General features: G+C 40.2%; 1 pseudogene; it reads right to left on the bottom strand.

The window, feature by feature from the left end:
- Positions 1-1989: 1989 nt before the first annotated feature.
- Positions 1990-3413, bottom strand: LOC149814434 (AT-hook motif nuclear-localized protein 28 pseudogene; annotated as a pseudogene).
- Between the last annotated feature and the right edge of the window lie 13466 nt (positions 3414-16879).

The following is a 16879-nucleotide window of genomic DNA, read 5'->3' as shown; positions in this document are numbered from 1 at the left end:
AGTAGAAAATGGGTGTGACTTTCTTTCTGCAATTGGTTACCATTTGAAAAGTAGCAAATTTTTTGGCAGCATGGATATGGAGCTTCACATCTGTAGCCACAAATCATACATTCATGATAATAGAGTTTCACATCCAAAATCTCTGTTCATGAATTAGAATATGAAAACAAATCTACAGTTCAACTATATAGTGCAGCTGCTGACCGCAACAGTTCGGTTTAGAGCATTGGTCTCTATGGTGGTCTAGGAGAGCTCCGATTGTTTTTGGTGTGGGGGTGCCGCAATCCTGTTGTGATGTTCGGTTGGCTTTATAGTTCTGCTTTCATACTGTACCTGTGAAATTATCAGACTTGCCAAACCACACCCAGAATCAAATCAACCACACGCATAAAGGACACATGATTTTTACATGGTTCGATCAATATGATCTATGTGCACGATAATGAAACCTCTTCTTTTTCTCTCTTTTTTTCTATTCATCAGAGGGGGAAGACCAGTCTATTTATAATGAAAATCTCAAGGAGGACGTCGCATGCAGTTTCCTACCTTAGGTATGAGTCCCACTTCATGTAGGTTATATTTACCTAAGTTTTCAGCAGTTTTTTTCTTCTTTCTGGAATCTTCTTGAGTAGTCTTCCTTGCTAATGTGATTAATAGAGTCCTAACAGTATCTTTACTCTGAATTGTTCTTCTGTTGGCTCATGTGATACCTCATCACTCACCCTTCCTCCCCTAATACTCCTGTTCCTTTTGTTCTAGCTTAATAGGCGGGGGACTGATTTACCAATTTGCTTAAGTGAGAGACTAATTTGCAAATCTCCAATAAGGCTGGGATCATTTTGTAAAAAACCAAAAAAAAAAAAAAATCTTTCAATCCTCCAAGCATTGGTAATCAACATCTCATGGACTATGCCATGAGTATCAAATGCATGTATTGCATATATTGGTTAAGTTGAGATACCAGTTTTTTCACTTCACATGCATTGGCCTGCCTGACAGCCAACCATCTTGACATTTTTCAAGATGGGTGCTGCGTTTATCTTGCTTAGATGGATGGTCAGCAGTAGTGGAGTTGCATGCTAAGCATACAACACCACTGCATAACAAATGACTTTTTTTTTAATAATCCAAAGGAAAAACCCTGATAAACTGACTACACATTGGTTGGCCTCTAGTAGAAGAGGCTGGTGTCCAGTTGGTAAAACCATTGAGGTCATCCTTGCTGATTGGGAGTACACCCAACTTGTCCTTGCCAAAAAAGATGCTACCTGTGGGTTTCGAACTTATGCCGTCCCATCAAGTTGGTGACATTTACAAGTCGCCCCTACCAGATGAGCCCAACGCCCAACTATTGTGCGCTGAGACTCCTGTTAGCTTGGAAGTAAAGACCAACTCACATGACTCAGTAGAGTTACTGTTTTGTGGATTGATGAATGGCTTTTACTTGCCATATCAGAAAACCTAGCCGGGTCTAGAAGTCTCTTTCCATCACTTTAATTGAGTGGCACGTTACCGCAAAGAGGCTCCTGACTTGGGGACCTATATCGACTAGGCCTCTTCTTTATGACTAAGAACATTGGTCTTGTCGAGTTGAAAATTTCTTGTTATGCCAATTTTTTTATGGAATGGTACTTACATTCGTCCCTTTCGACATTATTAATGAGCAGAGGACCACCATTTCCTCCCCCACTAATCTCTTCATAATATCCCATTATTTGTACTACTTTAGCAACATCATACTCTTATAAGAGCTCTTTCTAATCAAAGTTAATTAACCAACTAGACTCATGCTAAATCCTAATCGATTCTACTTGTTCAAAACAATATTTGATCATTAAAAGTTTTGAACTCCCAAAACAGAAAAAAAACAAAGAGATTCGATGCACAGTGCACTGGCCTCTCTCTCTCTCTCTCTCTCATCCTTAGCCAATTATCATTACATCCCATCACATTCACATGACTAATTCAAATATTTAAAAGAGATTCCTCTCTCTCTATACATATACCATTACATCCCATCTCATTCACATAACTGTGCTACGAATTAATTTCTTAAAACACAAGAGAAAGAGTGCACCATATCAGTAGAGAAAGGAGGCCAAAAGTTATATCAAATACAAGATTAATTAGTACGTACATATGACAGCAACCCACCAACATGCATGTACATGGAAACGCTATGTCATGGCTTATGCATGATATGCATGGGGAGGAGAGATAGGCGACCACCAACTTCACTCAGTAATGAGCAGGAGGAGGAGGAGGAGGCCTAGAGGAAGGCACCCATGTGAAGGCATCATGGGGCAGTTGGCAACTCAACGGGTTATACATGGACATTGAGCAAGCTTCCAGCTCGGCCTCGCTCTCCTTCTTAACACCACCACCACCGCCGCCGCTACTGGTCCTAGCGGCGTCCGATTCCTCGTCGTTGGCCGGAAGCCGGTGGAAGGAGGGGTTGTTGAAGGCTGCGGCAATGAGGACGACCGGTCCGGCGGCGACGAGGCTGCCGGCGACGGTTCCGCCGACGACCTGGCCCTGGGTGCCGGCGAGGGAGATGGTGAAAGAGGAGGAGGGGGAGGAAGGGATGAGGCAGGTTCCGGTGAGGGAGATGATGTCGAATCGGCCGTGGAAGGTCAGGGTGGTGCCGGCGGAGGGGCGGCCGGAGGAGAAGGTTGGTTGGTGGAGGGAGACGTTGGTGACGGTGCCCCTGCCGCTGATGACGCAGAGGCTGAGGTGGTGGCGCCGGGCGAAGCGGGCGACGCTCTCCAGGACGTCACAGCCGGCGGAGAGCTCAAGGACGTGTGGGCGCATGGCGTTTTCGGCGTCGCGGGTGATGACGATGGGCGGCTTCGGCTTGTTCTTCGACCCAGGGGGGCGGCCCCGGGGCTTGCGGGCCACGTCGATCGCGACCATCGTCCCCCCTGCGGCGGACTTCGTGGACTTGCCGCCGGTGCTGCCGCTCTCGGCCTCCTCGTCCTCCGACGTCGCCGTGCAGTCCCTGCCTCCCCTCCCCTCCACCACCACCATCGTCGTTCCTCCACCACCTACATACTCCGCCATCTTATTGGAGTGTGGAATCGTGGTTTCTATGAGAGAGAGTTCACAGTTGGAGTAGAAGAAAGAAAAGAGAATGGGGAGAGAGGAGAGATAAAGGGGAGGGAATGGTATAAGGTTGCAAATGGAGAGAGAAAGAGAGAGAGCGAGTTCACAGTTGGAGTAGGAGGAAGAAAAGAGATAGTAATGGGGAGAGGAGAGAGAAAGGAGAGGGAATGGTATGATATGAGGTTGCAAAGGGAGAGAGAGAGAGAGTTCACAGTTGGAGTAGAAGAAATAAAAGAGATAGTAATGGGGAGAGAGGAGAGAGAAAGGGGAGGGAATGGCAGGAGGTTGCAAATGGAGAGAGAGAGAGAGAGAGAGAGAGAGTTCACAGTTGGAGTAGAAGAAAGAATAGAGATAGTAATTGGGGAGAGAGAAAAGGGAGAGAATGGTATGAGGTTGCAAATGGAGAGAAAGAAGGAGAGAGGTTGCAAATGGAAAAGGACAGAAAGATATGGTACTGAGGTCTCAAAGGAGACAGAGATAGAGAGTGTTCAGGCCTTTTTCAACGTTTTTGTGAGAGGCCTTTGGATTTTATAAAAAAAAAAGAAAAAAAAAAGAAAAATTAGGGTTTTGTCTCATCGATTAGAAAAGGCAGGTGAGGGTTGATTTTTTGCAGACCGACCATCCCGGGTTGCGGGCTCCACTTTGGGCTTTTCTTCCCCAAAGGACACCTGCAGACCTACTCAGCTGCTCTCTCTCTCTCTCTCTCTCTCTCTCTCTCTAAGTTATCTTTGACAATGACCTCCGTAATCAATATAACTGGGCTTGAATAGTAGGACTTTGGACCAAAGGTTTGGAAAATCTAGACTTGGTGTATATGGGGTTTTAGAACTGACTTGGTTTACTGGATTTTTCTTTGCTCTTCTGACTTGGCTTTGTTATACCATGGACATCTTGATTGGTACCAGCCAACCATGTCTAGATTGATTGATTGGTGAAGGATCTTATTTGATTGACTAGGAGCAGGCCCAAGATTAACAAGGCAAAGTACAATCAAGCCTTAATCCACCTAACGAAGTCATTCATTGCTACGAGTCAAGTCCTATGAAATGGGTATGAGCCAGATATTTTGGTACGTTTATATTTGAAATGCATTTTGATTCAGTTTCTACAAATTTTGATACAATTAAGTTTGTAATGACATTGATATGGTATCTAAAAGAATTGATACAAGTTTCTCAAAAAGTTGATGCCAAATATATATTTTGGTAGAGATACATACAAACTAAAATAGTTAAATATACATATAATTATTATATAATATATTTTATAAATCATAATATTTAAAATTTTAAGTGAAAAAAGTGTCTATAAAATAAATTTGCTGCTTCAATGAAGAGCTGTTAATATAAACAAGCTTGATACTTATTTATAATGTAAATGTAATAGAAATGAGTTCTATGTTGGATTGTGTGTGATTCTCAAGTAATTGGAACGAGTTTATTAAATATATGATACTTCTATTTATGGTTTTGTAAGTGAATTTCATCAGTATCGGGTACAGGTATGCCTGATATGTGATATGCTAAGGTGTATTGAGTATCAATGCAACTGTACGTAATGCAACTATACGTAAGAGACCATTGACACACTCAAAGGTTCTATTTCTCATTTTGACCTTAAAAATAAAATTGATGAGATTCACGAAATGAAGGACAAAACAATAACATTCATGCATGATGACCAAGGTCGTTAAATGCGATGAGGCGAAGCGAGGCGTTGAGCCTGGGCTTCGCCTATGAGGCGTACGCCTCTCACAACTGGTATGGAAGTGAAGCGGTGGGAGGGGAGGCAGGGAGAGGCAGAGGAGCAGTTGGCCGGCACGTGGCGGTGGATCCACTGGCACGTGGCGGTGGATCCACTGGCACGTGGCGGTGGATCCACCGGCACTTGGGGTTAGCACAGTCGATGAATCGGGCGGAGGAGGAAGACTTGGGGATGAAGGAGGGGGTTCTGGAGGTTGATGAGGGGCAATTTGCGCATCACAGCATGCCTCAGTACCTTGAGCGTGCGCCTCGCCTCTGAGGCGTACGCCTCTCACAACACTGATGATGACAAATAAGATGGTGAGGCTCCGGTTAAAGTGACCCTAAACTCGATCTAATTGAAATGATCTATGAACTAAAACTTTTATCTTTGATGAGGAATCCGCGCCCAGAGCCCGGTCACTTAATGAGCCTGCCCCTGTGTGAAGTAAACCTTGGGTGGGGTCACTAACAACACCTAAGCCCTTAAGGAGCTCACCAGTTAAAGGCACTCGGACACTTGGTGGGAGTCGAACATGGGATGAAGGGGTCAACACCATCTCTCCAAGCCCACTGTTAACAAAAAGGTTCCTTGTCAGTTGCTTAAGATGAAAGCAAATTGTCTGCACTCTTGGATTTGTGGTGTACTGAATTAACTAATATTTCTTGTCAATTTAATTACATTAAATGTAAGCTTGTTGAACAAGAAAATAATTATGTAGTGTCATTTTACAGGATGGAGTGTGGAAAGACAAGCTACTAGATTGGTTTCTCTCTTTCTCACTTCATATATGGCATAATCTTTTAATACCTCAATATAATTGGTTGGGGTCTGCCTACTTCCAGCTGGTCAATAAAAAGAAAAGAGGTCATTTTTTATGCAGGGGTGTCACATGCTTAGCATGCAGCTCCACGACCATCCATCTTATCATTTCTCGAGATGGACACCATGCCCATCTCGAGAAATGCCAAGATGGGTGGTTGTCAAGCGGGTCGCTGCATGCCCATCATGATGAGTTAACGAGTATTTTCTAATATGTAGCATATTTGACATAGATTGATGATGCCAAGCGTTAATCTTGAAAGATCGACAGCCTAAAATTCTTTTAGGGTGTGTTTGGAAGAGAGAAAGACGTAGGAAAAGTGATGCAAAATGGAAAACTTCGTAGGAATTTTTCGACCCTTTCAAACAAGAGAAACTTTTTTGCTGAGAGAGTTTTTCTAAAAAGTATGCGCTTTTATAAGAATCATTCTTCCATGAGAGAGGTGGAGGAATGTTTCCTAACAAGAGAAATTTATTTTTACTCTCACCACCGAGCATCTTACCACCATCACCACTACCCTCCTCTTCCTCTCTTTGGTTTTTTCACATTTTCCTACTCTGTTTTTCTCATGCTAAACAAACGAGCCAAAAACTTTTTTTTTGAAAAACTTCTCATATCAAAGTCTCATAAGCAAAAACTTTCTTTTCCTATAAGATTTTCTCTCTCTTTCAAACATGCCCTTAAAAGAGATGAGGGATAAGTAGCAAGACTCGTCTGAAAGATCAATGGCCTGGATCTCTTTTTACCAAGGATCATCATTCATGCATGGCTCATGAGTTACATGTATCAGACCACAATAATGCAATATCATGAGCTTGCTCCTGAAGTATTCTATATTCACTAAGGCCCCTTTGGGGACAAAACTGAAGGGAGGTCCCAACTTTTACCCTGTTTGACACAAGGAATCTAACTTTAGACCCTCATCGGCTAAAAGATAGATACACTATCAACTCTGCATTTCCCTACACAAAGTACAAAGCGAAAGTTCATATGCAATCCTATGATTGATAGGCAACCTTGTTTTGTAAAAAGGCTGTCACCCAGAATGGATCCTTGATAACTCAAGAATCAATGCTTGATTGCTCTTCATGTCAAAGAGAAAGAAAGGCAATAGGCCTTCACATGGCTCACCAATATTCTCTACATACATAGAAATGACCACACTTTTTCTTTTTGCAGATCAAGTGGAGCTCGTGTTGCCCCACAGGGGGTTGGCGTAGTGGGGTGGGACCTTGGCTGCTAGATGGGCAGTCAAGGTTCGATTCTTATGGGTGTTGCTCTTTTGCACAAGCCAACGCATAGCATAAGCCCCGGGGGCAGGGGTCCTAACCTTGAAGTTTTATGCTGTCAGCACGACGACCGTAGGTATGGCAGCTGGCTGAGCCAGTGCAACCAGGTCTTTGTGCCGGGTGCTTGTTCTTCCAAAAAAAAAAAGTGAAGCCCGTGTTAATGGTGGAGGTGGTACCCTGCAAACCAATGTTGTCAGTATCGGTGCATATCTGCCCGGATTGATAGAAAATCGATACACTTTACTCATGAATCAGCTATTTTTTAATAAATATAAAAAATGCTAAAATTTATTTTTTAATATTATTTTAACGGCTTTAACAATTGTCACATTCTGATTAACATGTAATATTTTTTAATTATCTTTTGGCCAATTCAAAACAATTGGGTATCAGTATCGGCCGATTCACCTGAATCATTGGCCAAACTTTACAGGGCCGATTCACCTGAACTGAACATTGCTAAAAAATCATGGGAAGCATCAAGCCCACTCAGAATGCAGCAGCCTGCAAGCTGTATATATATGAGACTCAAGACTCCAAGCAACAAAGCTATTCCCATATGCAGCACTTTATTCATGTGCTTTGGCTTATATGAGGGAGGATCAAGTGCAATGTGATTTCACACTTTCAGTGTGCTAATGCACCTGAATACCCGCCATCTTTGGGATACATGCCCAACAGCAGATTGAGGGTGGTCCGGCCCAGCAGCACACCAAAAATGTTCAATCGCATTGCACCTGATTCGCCCACGGCTTATATGAATTCGTATACATCTTGCGAACATGCACCAAAAATGTTTTGATCAGATCCGGCCTTATAGATGGATTCGGCATAGTCAATTTAATAAGAATTGGCCCTTGGGTTGTATTTTTTTGCCAAAAATATGATTTTTTAAATCACATACAATTTTGTATTTTGTCAACCATTGATTTTTGAATCGCCATAAAATCTTGCACATGAGTCGGGTTTCGTTTTAAAGGTCAATCTTCACTAAATGTATGACTCAGATTGCATCTATGGAGTCCGAATTGATCAAAACAAGTTCATCAATGAAATCCCAAGGGCTATGAAGATAGGGATGATATTTACTCCATTACATGCATTATTGGAGGTAGGTCACTTCAAACGTCAAAGTTATGTGGACCAGGCTGTGGGGTCTGATCCAGTTGACCATCCTGCAACTTGATTGACAAGAACATGCATGGTTGCCTTTATGTAGGTCTAGTGATCATGACTGTCCAGAAGAAAACTTTAAGAAGCAACTGGACTCATAAATGTTGGTTAAACTCATTTTGTTCTGATTTTTTTTTTTCATTCCTTCCTGGCTTTACTAAAGACTGGTATTTCAGTTTAGTATCCCTCAGTATTTGATAAGATGCATGCCTAGTTAAGGGGTATATGAATTTAGTATCCCTCAGTATTTGATAAGATGCATGTCTACTTATCAATATGCAAGAATGACCAACTATACTGTTTTAATCCATAAAACTTTAATATGTTGTATGAGTTATGAAGTTAAAAATTAGCTCTACCAACCTTTTTTTTCTCATTTTCTGATGAGGAACCTAAAATGGAGGTCACTTGATTGAGCACCCTCTCCTCTATCCTGCAAAAGGACAATCATCAAGCAAGCCACTGGTATGATCTTAGGAGAATCGATCTTGAAAAAATCCGAAAAACTGTAGTAGCTACTTGGGCAACTCTGTTGGAAGCACGAGCGGGGTGGCTCCGCTTGTCTGGCACGAGCAGTTAGTGCAGGTCACCTTGTGTTGGGACGTTGTAAGTTCGAACCCTAAATGGTATAATTGTATAACTGGCTGGGTTGAACAAGAAACCGAACCTTATCGGGGCGGTAGACCCCACGCGATCTCAATGCCATCAACCTACGAGTCACCCTTATATCCGCTAGAATCATCGAGCGTGTGGGGGTAGGCAATCTCAATTTGATCGCATCAAGGACTGCCCGGAGCGTGGTTTCGTCGTCAAAGGCGAGAAAAAAGTCCCGTCACTTTCAGTATTACCAAAAATTGGTGATACTTAATCTGGAACACACGTGCTGTCCTCCTTGGTGGTCCCAACTAAACAGGAACATGTGTTCTCCAAATTCAATAACATCACCAATTTTTTTGGTGATATTGGATATATCACAGGATATCTTCTCATTCTCCTGCGCATCTCCCAGCCTGTCACTGCAACAAGTTGGATATATGAGGATGTGTGTTGATCCTAGCCCTCCAATTGATGCATCTGGACAGCTAAGATCAGTCCACATCCAGGATTAATCCTAACCTTTGGTTGGACCGTTAGGACTGAATGCAGGATGCCTCTCACCTCAGGTCTCCCTACTTTCTCTAATGCGAAAGAAAAAAAGAGAGAGAACGTGGGTCTCTCTTGGGGTTATGTGCATTGGCAATAAGAAAGAAGTAAAAAAAAAGGGTGAGAGAAAGAAAAAAAGTTAACATAGACGAAGAAAAGAGAAGAGAGGAAAGAAGAAAGGAGAATGGCGATCACGACTCTGGGCTTCCTTTGTACTTTTCTTTGTAGTTTTTAATCTAGGTTTCGATTCTTGACTGAGATATGTACGCCAGTGTGACAAATATCGCGAGATTTATGAAAATCTTGCGATAATATCGCAAGAAATTACCTGAAAGTTTAAAACGGCAATTTCTTGCGAGATTTACAAAATATCACGAGATTTATGAAAAGACATAAATATCCCAATTTAAACGCGATATTTATGTTTTAAACGGCTATTTATCGTGAAAAATAATGTATTTTTATTTTTAAATATTTTTTATTAATATTTTCTTATAAAAATATTTTATATGTTTTTTAATTAATTTTTTTATTGCCATGATTTTGCCAAAAAAATGCGAGATTTATGGATTTTTTTCAATTTCTTGCGAGTTTTTGGAAAACAAGAAATTGCCGATAAAAACTTTTGTCACTATGATGTATGCTACTCATATTGCACTCCAAGAAAAGTCGATGTACTTGTTGATTGATATATTGCATAGTGGATCGGATTTGCTCCATGGGTTTTTCTCATCTTGAGGGTTTTTCACATGGACGGGTAGTGTATCCTACATCAGTTCGCACCAAAACACAAGTCCAAAAATTTTTAAAAATTAATTTTATACAAGAATTTTAGAATGCATAGATGCGGACCTTACTTGCCAAATCAGTTCCGCTATTCCCCAAAGTCATCCCCATCTAAGTACACTTTGGAATTTCATTGATGTAAGTTGTTTTGATTCAACCGGACTCTATAGATGTGATCTATATTATTCATTTACTTGACATATTGCCGAAATCTGGCTTGTATGAAGGATTTCTTAGTGAGTCAAAAATCAATGGTTGACAAACACAAAAAATTGTGTTTTAAAGAATCATATTTTTTATAATAAAAATGCAATCCAAATGCCAATTCCTATTAAATCTATTATGCTGAATCCATCTACATGGTGGGATTTGATCAAAACAACTTGTATCATAAGATTTAAGAGAGGTATGAAGATGGGGGATGACATAGGTGATGAGTGAAACCCAACTGCCCTACTTGCCTGCCCAATAAGAAAATGTGGATCATTTGGGTGGATCCGGATCCGTGTCCCACCTGACTTGTCACACCAAAATTGTTAACCACTCAAATGCCCACTTTTGTTTTGAAAAATTTAGGCAAGGACACTATCAACAACTTGCTCATTAATTTATGGTTCCAAAAGCAAAAAGAAAATTAGGATAATGACAATGGCCCTTGAATTGGAATAATGAATTGTGTTTATTAATTTGTTTATCTATTTCCATTTGAGCTCATGCATTTTGGCCTTTGTTTGAGAGCAATATTGGAGAGTATCATTGCCTGAAATCTCTCCATTAGAGACAATATTGGTTGCCCTCATAAAACAATGACTGACCCAAGAGGTGACTTCTGAGTTCTCTCCTCAACCATCCTCCACCAACTCAATGTGAGTGCTCAAAATTTCATTAATATCCTAGCTTTCTTCTTCACCACAAGCCAAACTGTCATTTGTTTGATGCAAATTGCAACTCGTGCTTTTCTGCTCCATGATCTTTTGTGCCATGAGTAGGGGTATCAATGGGTCGGGTTAGACCCGAACCTGAACCAAACCCTATAGGGTTAGGGTTTGAGGCTAAACAAAGAGGTTTGATTAGAATCCAAGCCACATTCAAAGGATCTAATTAATATATCGAGCTGGGTATGGTTTATGAAATTTCATACCAGATTTGAACCCGACCCGAGTTTCGAATAAGATCCACAAGTTTTCAATGTAAAGAAGATTAAAAAATATTATTTTATGGGGTATGGTCTAAGTCTGGTTCATGTAATCATTATAGGGTCTGGGTATGATTTCTCCTATAGCAGATATTATTGGACCCGAGTTCAAACCCGATATTAGCATCTTGAATAAGATTTGGGTTTGGTTTCACCTAGGTCTGAACCAAACCCGACCCGTTGACACCCCTAGCCATGAGCCATGATCATTTGCTTAATTTGACTAATTGTAGTAGTTAATATTAACAATTTTCACAATTGTAGGTAAAAATAAAGTAATTATAATTCACAAAATACTTTTTACCAGTGATGGCAAAACTGCTTCTTGAGTGGGAGTTTATGATTTATGGTACTGATTTTAACTCTTTTCTTATACCAACTCTATAAAGACCCCAAACTTACCTTTGAAAATTTGAAAAAAAAAAATTTAATAAAAGAACATAGGATTTTTAAAATCATTGCAGAAAAGCAAACCCACGGGCACATTATAGATTTCATATCCATCACACATCACTCATTTCAAACCATGATTTAATTCAAATTAAAATCAATTAAATAAATTCAACTTTGAGTTCATAAGTTTAAACATAATCCAATCTCATAACCGTTAGAATCATGAAATTCTAGAATGTAATATGAGCTTGGGGAATTAAGGTTCCATTCTTTTACAATAGTTATGCAACCACTTAGATACAAGTGGGTTTTGAACTTGCAATGTCCCATCACATAGTGATGTGCACTAACTGCTCTTACCAGATGAATGATGCCCATGTTGGTACAACTTTCTTGAAGGTTGTATTTAGGGGTGTCAACTGGTCGGGTTTACCAAACTCTATATGGTCGTGATAAGTAAGAAGACCCGGGTTCAAGTCCCATTAATACATGGAGCTGGGCATAGTTTGTAAAATTTTATACCAGAACCGGGCCCGACACGAGTTCTAATTAAGACCCACATTTTTTCAATGTAAAAATTATAAAAAATATTATTTTGCCGGGTGTGGCCCAGGTGTGATTCATGTAGTTCTTATTGGGTGTGAGTATAGTTCTTTTTATAGTGGGCCTGATTAGACCCAGATCCGAACTCAATATCATTTCCAAAAATCGGGCTCAAGTCTGGTTCCACCTGAGTCCGAACCAAACTTGACATCCATAGTTGTATTTTAATAAAAAGACAAGCTGGCTGTCATTCTTCACATCTCCTCCATATTTGACATGTATCTAGGTCTCAAATGAGCGAGGAAGGCAAGGAAGGGATTCAGCAAGGGTGGTTAATATAACAAATTATTAATGTCTTTTCTCACTCTAATCACAACCCTTTTAGAGACATATACCAAAACAATGACAGACACCACGAAGGATGTTTTGGGCTACCATTATTTTTTTTGAGATTTGCTATCACAGCCACCAACAAACATGATGTAAAACACAAAGAGAAGAAAACGTGAGAAAATATAAGATTTTTGTGGTTCAGCACATAAGCTTATGTCCATGAGTGATGGATGAGCAAAAATCCAATTGACAGAATGTAGAACTCTTAAAGTCCTAATCCTCAATACACCTAAGAACTCTTATCTCTACGCAGAGCCGGACCTGTCAAGAGGCCAATGAGACTTGGGCCTCAGGCCCTTGGGCCAAAAAAAAATTGTGGGGCCCATTTTTATTAGGGATTTCATTTTCAATAGGGACCCCAAAAAAATTGAAGGAGCTGCCCTCAAACTCCTACTATTAATAGGAGGCTCAAAAAATTCCGAGGCGCTGCCCCCGAACTCCTACTATTAATAGGGAGGCTATTTTTAAGGCCCTCATTTTTAATAGGGGCTCAAAAAATTTCGAAGCCCTGCCCCCGAACTCCTACTATTAATAAGGGGCCCATTTTTTCCTTCCGCCCCAGGCCCCATAAAACACAGGTACGCCTTGCTCTGAGGTGGCTCCTCATAAAAAAAGGAAACACCTAGGGCATGTTCGGAAGTGAGAAAACAGTAGAAAAAGTGAAAGTAAGAGAGAAAAAGTATATCGTTTTCAACCGTTCTAAATGAGAGAAAAAAATTCAAAAGAAAAGTTTTTTAGAAAAAAGTATGATTTTTGATAGGAAAATTTCACCTTGAGGGATGGAGGAATTTTTTCTATCAAAAGAAAATTTTGCATTAGGGATGTTGTCGTTGCATCGTCCCCTGCCAGTTCCTCGCCGTCGACACCAAGGGCTGTATTGTCATGATCGGCGCCTACGAGAAGCGAAATCTTGTCTACTCCATTGCCGCCGTCGTTTGCGACTTTGACAACCCCCTCTTCACCGCCATCAGGCCCGATTACTCCGAGGCTGACTAGGATCCCTCTGACCAGGCCACCAACAACGCCCATAAGTACCTCAGATTCTACGAGCTTGACCTCAGCCTCAACCACGGTCTCCTGCAAGTGGTATGAGCCCATTGACAACAACGCCAACCTACTCGTCACTATCCTTGGCGGTGACGACAATATCCTCGCCGGCATCGAGAACTTTGTCATCTACAAGAACCATGGCTAATCAGATGTCTGTGTCCTCATCCCCCACCGTGGTGACCTCCCCGCTGAGCATGGGCGGATCGACCCTCCCCCTCTCATTTTCTCACATTTGTCATTATGTTTTCTTAATGTTACACAAACAAGTGAACATTTTTCATTTAAAAATGTTACCATATCAAAACTTCTCATAGGCAAAATTTTTCTTTGTGAGATTTTTTCTTACTTTCAAACGTGCCCTAAAGCAACACATGAAAAATTTATGAAAATAGGCATGGTCCATACTACAGGGCTCTGAGGTTTCTGATGGGCTTGGGCTATTGGCACAAGACCTCTACAACCACCACAAACCTCATTGAAAATTCTTAATGTACGATTTTCAAAATATTTTCGGATCGGATCATTGATCAAAGCAAGTCCCCAGATAGTTTGAGTATACAAAGAGAGCACCTTCTCGTGAGTGGATACCAAAACCAAAAGATCTTATCTGAAATTAATATATGTGAATCCTAGCCAATCTGCCAGTACCCATCAAGTCATGGAGCAGGTGGGGTCCAACCTAAGTTGGATCTGGTACTATCCAATAAAGGTTAGACTGTGCCAGCTACCCTCACATGAGAAAGTGGAAGCACATGCCCCACGTGGAGATAAGTTCGCAGACTGACATGTGGGCCCAGAAATACATGCCCCCCAATCAAATTGGCCTTTATTTTAGATGGCATATCTTCCCAAATTGTGAAGTTTATGTCATTAAGGATGCTTATCAATGGAAGAATTTTCCTACCATTTGACTATGCTTATGGGCTGTTCACACCTTCAGATACACCCAAAATTAGATAATAAAGGAAAATTTTAATCTAGAGTTCATTATAATTTCCTTCATTGTCAGACTCTTATGAGTAGATTGTCGCATCCAAGCCAACCTCACCAATCTTGTTGTTGGCCAAGGATAATCTCATGATATTTTGAAAATTCTAGTTTTTTAAGAACATTTCAAAATTTATACAACAACAACTACGCCTTCATCTCAAAACAATTGGGGTCAGCGATATGAACCAAAAAAAAAATTCATTTTGGGTCTTCCACATGAATCCTTTTCCTCCAATCATTTCTATCATGTCCTCGGTGAGGTTCAAAGCATTCATATCCTTTCCTATCATCTCCATCTAAGTCTTCCTAGGCCTACCCCAACCTCTTTTAACTAATATATTTTCTCATTTCTCCAACCTTCTAACTGGAGCATCATTAGGCCTTCGCCGAATATGTCCAAACCACCGTAAACGATTCTCTCGCATCTTATTTTCAATGGGTGCAACACCTACCTTTTTACGTATCTCCTCGTTCCGAATCTTATCTTTTATAGTATTTTCACACATCCATCTAAGCATCCGCATCTCAGCTACACTCATTTTTTGAATATAATGTCTCTTGGCAGCCCAACATTCCGTACCATATAGTAAAGCGGGTCTAATAGTCGTCCTATAAAACTTTTCCTTCAACCGCAATGGCATTCTACGATCGCACAACACTCCAGTTGCACTTTTCCATTTCATCCACCCAACCTTTATCCTATGATTTACATCTCCATCAATTTCTCCATACTTTTGAATGATGGATCCCAAATATTTGAAATAATCATTCACCAATATTTCTTGCGCACCAAGCTTCACTACACTCCCATCACTACTTCGTTGCTTACTAAACCGACATTCCATATATTCAGTCTTACTCTTACTCAACTTAAAACCTCTAGCTTCCAATGTCTGTCTCCATAATTCTAACTTAGCATTAACCCCAACTCTAGACTCATCAATCAAAACAATATCATCAGCAAACAACATACACCACGGTACATTTTCTTGAATTGATCTCGTAAGCTCATCCATCACTATCGCAAATAGGAAAGGGCTTAAAGCAGATCCTTGATGTAACCCAATCGTTATAGGAAAATTGGTTGTCACTCCTCCACAAGTGCGGACATTGGTTACTACTCCTTCATACATATCTTTAATTATACTAATGTACTTGAGATAAACACCTTTCTTCATCATTGTCCACCAGAGAACGTCCCTAGGTACTCTATCGTATGCCTTCTCTAAATCAATAAAAACCATATGCAAATCTTTGTTCCTCTCTCTATTTCAAAATTTATAAAAATCTAAAAACAAAAATTATATTGAAATATATAAACATAAATAATAAAAAACTTTTTGTTATGTTTAATATCAAGATAAAATATAATATTTTCAAAATAGGTGATACTCTAAAAATCTCATACTTTCAGCATTAATTGGATGTTTGAAAACACAACCATAAAATTGTGATACTTTCAAAATACTTGTAACATAGATCCAAACACTGTAAAAAAAAAATCACTGGGTCAGGTTAAGGCCCGAGTTGGGGATGAAGAAGTGGGTTCAATCATGAAGAGTCAACTCCTTAGGATTAGAGGCATGGTTAGGTAATCCAGCCCAATTACTTTATAAAGTACTCAATCGAGAAAATAGGAAATACTGAAACAAGTTAAATAAACTCAATGAAAATAAGAGTAATCAATCTTCCAACTATGATCATCCCCCTACCTAACAAGTATTTAAAGAAAAATAAACCCTAATCTTATTTTTATAAATCCGATATTCAAATACAAAGATTTAAAAACTCAAAAATGTAAAATGGATCCTTATGGACCAGGGTCTTCTACTCCAATCTTGTGTCATTCTCCATGGGTTGGAGAAGACTTACTTTCAAGTCCAGATCTTGCTTTCGCTTTTTTCAATCTCGTCCTACCTTGTGGGTTATGAGTTTATAATTTAGAACCAGATTCTTATACCGCACTACAAAATGACTGATGCTCTAATATGTATCTGAAAACTCGAAACATTCTTCCTGAACTATTCATAGTCCTCGACTACATCCTTTTAAAGATCTTGATCTAATGGGCCGAATGAATCTAAGGTTGATTTGATCCAATATGAAGTAGTCAACATACAAATAATGTGGATCTCTTATTCCATCATCTCATGTTCTACATGATATTGATGTTGCACCTTAAGTAAGCTCCAGTTCTAGGGCAAGTTTGGTTTATGTGAGGTGGGCGTGAGTTAAGTTTGGGTTAGAATAGGAGGT

This window comes from Nuphar pumila, chromosome 15, assembly GCF_984573655.1.
Source record: "Nuphar pumila chromosome 15, dmNupPumi1.hap1.1, whole genome shotgun sequence".
NCBI lineage: Eukaryota > Viridiplantae > Streptophyta > Magnoliopsida > Nymphaeales > Nymphaeaceae > Nuphar > Nuphar pumila.
The sequence above is the reverse complement of the archived record's forward strand: the minus strand, read 5'-3'. Positions and strand labels throughout refer to the sequence as shown.